Raw genomic sequence first — 6,803 nt, forward strand, 5'->3', positions numbered from 1 at the left:
TACTAATTAGCAATAAATAAATTACAATGATTGGGACATGTATATGTGCATATTTTTGTTTTTCCTAAAGCTAATTAAATATTTTAGGAAAAAGTGTGAGCAGCCACCAGCAAGAGTTGGTGGCCACACTCTGAGGCCACCAAAGTGGTTTGAGCATTGGACTGCTAAACCCAGGGTTGTGAGTTCAATCCTTGAGGGGGCCCATTTAGGGATTGGTCCTGCTTTGAGCAGGGGGTTGGACTAGAAGACCTCTTGAGGTCCCTTCCAACCCTGATAGTCTATGATTCTATGAATTTGTCTTGAGAACCCATAGTAGTGGCTGATCCTGGTACAAGAGTCAAAAGACTATCAGGACGGCATAATTGTTAGGCAGCAATCAACTTCTTCTCTGCTAATAAAGAGGCATCGAGGGTGGTTCAGAAAAAAAATTGTCGTATTCTGCTTGCTGCCTAGTTAAATTTACCAAGGCCTCAAGTGCTGAACATGGAATACAAGCAACGTCAGAAAGGCTGTCTCCTGAATACTTTCATGAAACAAGAAAAATGCTAGTAACGGAGGGGCGGGGGGAGACGGACGACAAAAAGTCCACAAAGCAAATAAACAATTTTATCAAGCATATGCTTAACTTCAGGGTTTTTTGAAAGTTTTTCAATCAAACTTCTCTGTAAGAGCATCACTGATATCTTAATAATGGTAGTTTCATCCAGAAAAGTTAAGTTTGAAGAAAAACTCTGCAGCAAAGTGCATATCAGTTCATGAACTACAGATTTATTTTGTTGGAACTTTTATAATTGAAAAAACAGTGTGTTACTGAAACTAAAAGGTGCTTCCACAATTACAGTGCCTCACAATGCACAGAACAGATGAAGGGGTTTATCTGAAACAAGGGTAAATGAGGGAGTGCAGAAAAGTTGTTAAACTTCTACAGTTGCAGGGATCACACTGGTACAGGTGGTCACCCTATTCCTCTAATTAATTAATTAAGGTCAAATGCCATCTGGCCCTGAGCTTCCTAAACACTAATTATCCATAAGTAATAGGAGGATAAAAGGTTTCTCTCAAGTATCTTTTTCAAAACACTAATTTTTCCTCTTCACTTAATCCTAGCACTTTTCTCTCAGTAGAACAGTAGGGCTTTTATGTATGAGTGCAGATAGTTTCCCTGGAATCAGTAGTGCTGTTTTATAGATAAACACTCACGGTTATGACATGGTGGTAAACTGAAATATGGTTTAGTTAATTTGTTAGGAATAACAGTTTCTGCCTTATCTGGCCATAAAAGCAATGATAAACTCTAATTAAGTCACATATTAAAACAGGTCTAAAAAACATGACAGACACCTACGAGCCAGAGACTGATACAGAAGATGAAGGGAATTGTCAATCTAGCAGGGCCAATGGCAAAGTCCTGGAGAGAAGCCCAATCACTCCTTGCTACTGGGAAAGAGGAAGGTGCTGGGATTCCTATGAAGATGCCCTCAAAGCATACTTATAGACTCCACCTTTCCTTTAGGTCTTTGACTACTAGCTTCTGAACACCTCTCCTAGAGCAGGGGTCTCAACCTTTTTCTTTCTGAACCCCCCCACCCCCCAACATGCAATAAAAATGTCACGGCCCACCTGTGTCACAATAACTGTTTTCTGCATATAAAAGCCAGGTCCAGTATTAGGGGGTATCAAGCAGGGCAACTACCTGGGGTCCCATGCCACAGAAGCCCCCACAAAGCTACATTGCTCAGGCTTCGGCTACAATCCTGGGGCCCTGGCAGGGCTTCGGGCTTCAGCCCCATGTGGTGGAGCTTTGGCTTTCTGCCCTAGGCCTCAGTGAGTCTAATGCTGGCCCTTCTTGATGGCCCCCCTAAAACCTGCTTGTGGCTCCAGGCCCCTGGTTGAGAACCACTGTCCTAGAGTACTGCTTTTCGGGTAGGAAGAAGGAGCTTTCTTTCCCATTTCTCTTAAGATGATGTGGTGGAGTGTCCACTATCTTTGCCAGTGCTCCCTTGAAAATACCACCGCTTTTTATAGCAGGCTTACAAGTCATAACAATTTATAAACAAACAAAACAAAACAAAAAAAACCTATGCATCACTGAAGAAAAATATTTTGAGGTAGGGGTGGAGGGATGGCTTTCCAAATGTGACCTGAGTGTAACTAATGCAGTGTTGCCTTTGAGAGTCTGCAGACAGCTCAAAATAATGACTGAGATGTGAATTCTCCTGCTGCCATTTGTTACATGCAGCAGTTAATGCCAATGCACAACAATCATGGCACTTTAGAAGTCAGCATTAACTATTCCACTGCTGATCAGCTGAGCTGATAGGAAGAGAAATGGGGTGGGATTCTGAATCAGATAGAGAAGAAAAATGAGGGAAGATAGGGAACAGAAAAGGAAATGATGATGAAGGCAGGAAAAAAAAACAAGCACAGTGGTGATCCTAAAGGAGAGGATAAAATCATTCTTACTTAATATGACAATAAAAAAAACAAATAAAAATACAAGTTTATTTACTACACAGGGCTACATTCCATGGTGGTTCTTTGTGAAAATCTCCCACAACCATCTGTGGGAGTTTGGCTGTGGATTAAAGATAATATATAGTCCTAAATTTATATTCTGATCCACTAATCATAATTAAACATGGAATTCAGCCTCCTGTATAGAATGAATTTGGCAGCTCTGATTTATGGCTTTCATAACATGCAGCAGAGTAAAAATGACAGGATTCTTATTAGTTTAATTGCTGCTATTTAGAACACTGTGACCAGCAATGAAACTAGTGAAACTGACCACAGCTCTATTACTTTCATTCCACTGTTTGGAAAAGCTGTAAACAGCAGCCATAGCACAGGTGCTGCCTGTCCGCAAACTTGGGAAGGCTGCACTGCATCAGTTGCATAAGCAAACATGAGGGCTAGAAATCTAATTTTTATTAATTAAAAGGTTACATTTTGCAAAAGCTGATAGGTTAGGATCCCACTTGGCCCAGAAAATTTCCAATTTATTACTGGCAACTACATTTTTCAAGCTCTGACTTAACTACCCAGTGAAAATTCCTGAATTTCTGAAAATGTCAGTTGTTAAAAAGTAGAGTGGTTAACAGTACACTGAGTAACATGACTGATACTTCTGGAGAACAAGGGAAGGGGGAGAGAGACTTTGAAGGACGGGCATGCAAAAAGTTACACACAGTACAGCTGGGTTTTAAAACAGATTTAACTTATAATTTACATACTTTAAGGTAATACTAGTAAAAAACTGTAACAGTATTCCTATTAGCAGAGCTCATATTTTAGTGTAAGCATTGTTTTGTTTTCAGCTTGAATGGAAAAGTGGCATACTTGCTTACCAAGTTGGTCAAGTAAAGTACTGAAATGACAACTACGCAGTTTGGATTTTTTAAGTTTTTTGCCTTTTTTCTGTTGACTTCATTTTCTGCATCCTAGTTTTAGGATAGATATCTTAAAGGAGCACTCAACACCTAGTTTTGGTTCTAAATTTATATCCATTTTTATTTTGTAAAGTCTGTTTAATTTAATAATTTCTAAATATTAAAACAAGTTTATTAATTTATTTGAGAAAAGAGCGAAGAAGTGGGAGGAAGACTCATCTCCTGGCCCTCTAGTTTGGCCACAATAAGAAAAACAGTGGAAAGGTTAAGAGGACCTCTCTCAGCCTCCACCATTTTCTTTTCAAGAGAGAGGGAGGAAGGTGATTGGGACGGTGTTCCAACTCAGCATTCATGCATGGAACACTGAGAAGGAGGAGGGGTAACAAAACAGGCAGGTATTTCTCCCTCCTCTTTCAGTGTGTTCCACAGAGCCAGGAAAGCAACTAAGGACAAGGCTAGTGGAGAACAACAGGACCACTATGTCTCCATGACTCCTTCCAGAATCTGGGGAGCAGTAGATTACCTCTCTCTGGGATCCTTCCATAGTGCCCTGCTAGCACAGGCAACAAAACAGAGTTCATTTTAAATGTAGTCTCAAATTGGTGTACAAGTTTGCTGACATTTTATTTGTTTCATTAACATATTTTTAGTGTCAGACTCTAAAAACTATTACTTTTACTACCTCAAAATATCCATTAAACTTCAAAGATACAAACTGAGGCCCACAATTGGCAGATTGTAGGATCTACCATCTGCCCACTTGGAGCAAACTCTTACACATATGAATAGCTTTACACATATACATTATGTTCAGATGTATAATGGCATAACCCTAAAAACATTACCGGGCACAGGAACGACTCACAAAGCACTACGGTATCCAGTAGCATTTTCAGGATCAGACTATTATAATAAAGTCTAATGTATTGTATACACCACCACATGGGGAAGAGAGGTAATGGCATAACGGTGCTAAAAATTCAGCTGGTTTTACAAGCAACAGGAGTATAACATATTTTGATTCTCTCATGTCTTAGGAACAAGTTGAAGTAAGCTATTGTGATTTTGAAAGGTGTTTGCACCCAACACCTCCTCCCCAAAAATAAATAAATAAACCATGAGAAGCTTTCATTCTGTGCAAGCCCTCACCCCCCATTTGATCATAATTTAGTAGAACACTGAAATACGTTAACTGAGTTCATATGTAGATTAAACTCACTCGTGAGTCACTCAGGTTATCAAATTCCATTTAATGAAAATCTCACAGAGTTTGTGAAAAATTATAACAGGTCATCAACAGTCAATTTATTCCTTCCCTAACAAAAATGTTAATATCACAAGCAAAATGTAAGGTTGAATTATTTTTATTAGAAGTTCTATCCATCCATTCATATGTTAACTACATTAAATATATGACAGCAAAATCTAGTGAGCTAATTGTAGTATAATTGTGTAACCTGAATATCTACCCAAGAATACCCTTCTGGTGATTTTCTATAGCAGTGGTCCCCAACCTTTTTGTGACCAGTAGCACATTCATGTTTTCAGAAGAGTGTGGCGGGCACCAACAATTACTCACCTACAGGGCCGGCTCCAGGCACCAGTGGAGCAAGCACGTGCCTGGGGCAGCACATGCTATGGGGCGGCATTCTGTCCATTCTGCAGAGTCAGAGCAGATTTTTTTGGGGTGTTTTTTTTTTGGCGCCAGTTCTGGGCAGTGCAGAGAGAAGCCAGGAGGACAGAGAACACTGGCGCCCACAGCCCCGGAGTACTCTGTCACCAGCAGGCATGGGGCCGCGGCTTCTCTACAGCTTAAGCCTCGGCCCCGCGCCTGCCAGGGACTGAGAACACCGGTGCCCACAGTCTGCAGCCCAGGAGTTCTCTGTCCCCGGCAGGCGTGGGGCTGCGGCTTCTCTCCCCTGCTGGGCACTAGGCAGGCACACATAAATGCCCCAGCGGGCACCATGGTGCCCACAGGCACCACATTGGGGACCACTGTTCTATAGGAATACAGGATCACTACTGAAATATGAAAATAACTTTTGGCAGTATTTGTAGAACTTTGTCAAAGATTTAAGCATTCTGTAACAAGTTCATGTACTATTTTTGTCCATATCCTATTCTGCTAGATTGTTTTAACTAAATGTTTGTGTAATGGGTGGTACAGAAAGATGAATGCTTTGAAAATGTAGTTCAATTTTGATACCTATTTTGTTTTAAAAATAAAGATAGGTATATAGAAAGGAGTAAGTGGAACGCTGTAATAGCTCACTATAGCATTTATAATAAAAGCAATTAATTGGTGCACGTTCTGTTAAACTACTGAGATTTTAAAATCAAAACAACTCTCCCTCCAGCCCCATCACGCGCTGTATGGGAGCCCTATATCTCCACGGCCAGTGGGGGGCAGGACGGGGAAGACAGGCTGCAGGGTCACAGTCCTTCGCAGGAGAGGTGTGGGGCGTCCCCTGCCCCGGTGGCGCGGAGGGAAGGCCAACAAATGTAACAATCGCCCTCTCCTCCTCTTTCACCTCTCTAGGTAAAGAGACAAGGGCCGCCTCTGCGACTGCCCTGCTGCGTCCCATACGCTCAGCACGGACTCGGGTCAGGGCTCAGCCCGATCTACCCCCATGGCCAGGCCCAGGAAAGGAACAAACAAGGTTACGCGCCTGACACAGGATACCACAGGGACCCTCCCCCTACACTCCCAGCGGTGCAAGGGCCACCCACCCCCCCAGCGCTCCCAGCAGGGGCCAAGGGGGGCAGCCCTGGTACGGCTCCCCTTCGCCATTTTGACCCGAGCGTCCCCACTGACAGGGGCAGCGCCTGTCGGCCCAGCGACACCCTCTCTCCCCCCCTCATAGCGGTGCGAGGAGAAAGTGTCCGCTCCGCGTCCCTCTCCCAGAGCAGGCGAGAAGGGGCCCCGCAGCCGCCCGTCTACTCGCCCAGCCGGGCTGTCAGGCCAGACCCCCAGGGAAGCGGCTCTGCCAGAGCCTGTTTGTGTCCTTACCGTGGCCCGAAAGCCGCCGCTGCCCCCTCTCCGCCGAGGCTCCTCACCCCTCCGCCGCACAGAATGATGCCATCTCACGGCGGAGGCATCGGCGGCTCGCGCACAACAACCCCCTCCCCCACACCAGCCGTCGCGCGCCCCCAACTGCCAGCGCCGATCGAGCCGGACCCTGAGCGCGCGCTTCTGCGCGCGCCCGCCAGGGGAACAGGAACTTGTAGGAGCAGCAGCTTCTGCCTCCTCGGCCTGAACCAACTTCTCTACGGGGGGGGACTAGGCCAACCTCTCCCGCGAAAGGAAGGGGCGAGGGCTTACGCTGCAAGGGGTTGAACCAACTGAGTGCCCCGCACTGAACCAACATTTATAGAGACGGGAGCTGGAGGTCGGGGGTTTCGTCCTGATCACCC

General features: G+C 44.5%; 1 protein-coding gene across 3 annotated transcripts in view; it reads right to left on the reverse strand.

The window, feature by feature from the left end:
* WWP1 (WW domain containing E3 ubiquitin protein ligase 1) overlaps window positions 1-6,546 on the reverse strand; it is a 159,155-nt gene extending 152,609 nt beyond the window's left edge. For 2 of the 3 annotated variants that reach the window (XM_045003448.1, XM_045003446.1), the window contains exon 1: window positions 6,400-6,546. The gene's annotated coding sequence lies outside the window, so the exon portion shown is untranslated. The remainder of the gene's footprint in view (window positions 1-6,399) is intronic. The other variant, XM_045003449.1, reaches the window with a different exon arrangement.
* Window positions 6,547-6,803: the final 257 nt, after the last annotated feature.

The sequence above is a fragment of the Mauremys mutica genome, chromosome 2 (assembly GCF_020497125.1).
Source record: "Mauremys mutica isolate MM-2020 ecotype Southern chromosome 2, ASM2049712v1, whole genome shotgun sequence".
Lineage (NCBI taxonomy): Eukaryota > Metazoa > Chordata > Testudines > Geoemydidae > Mauremys > Mauremys mutica.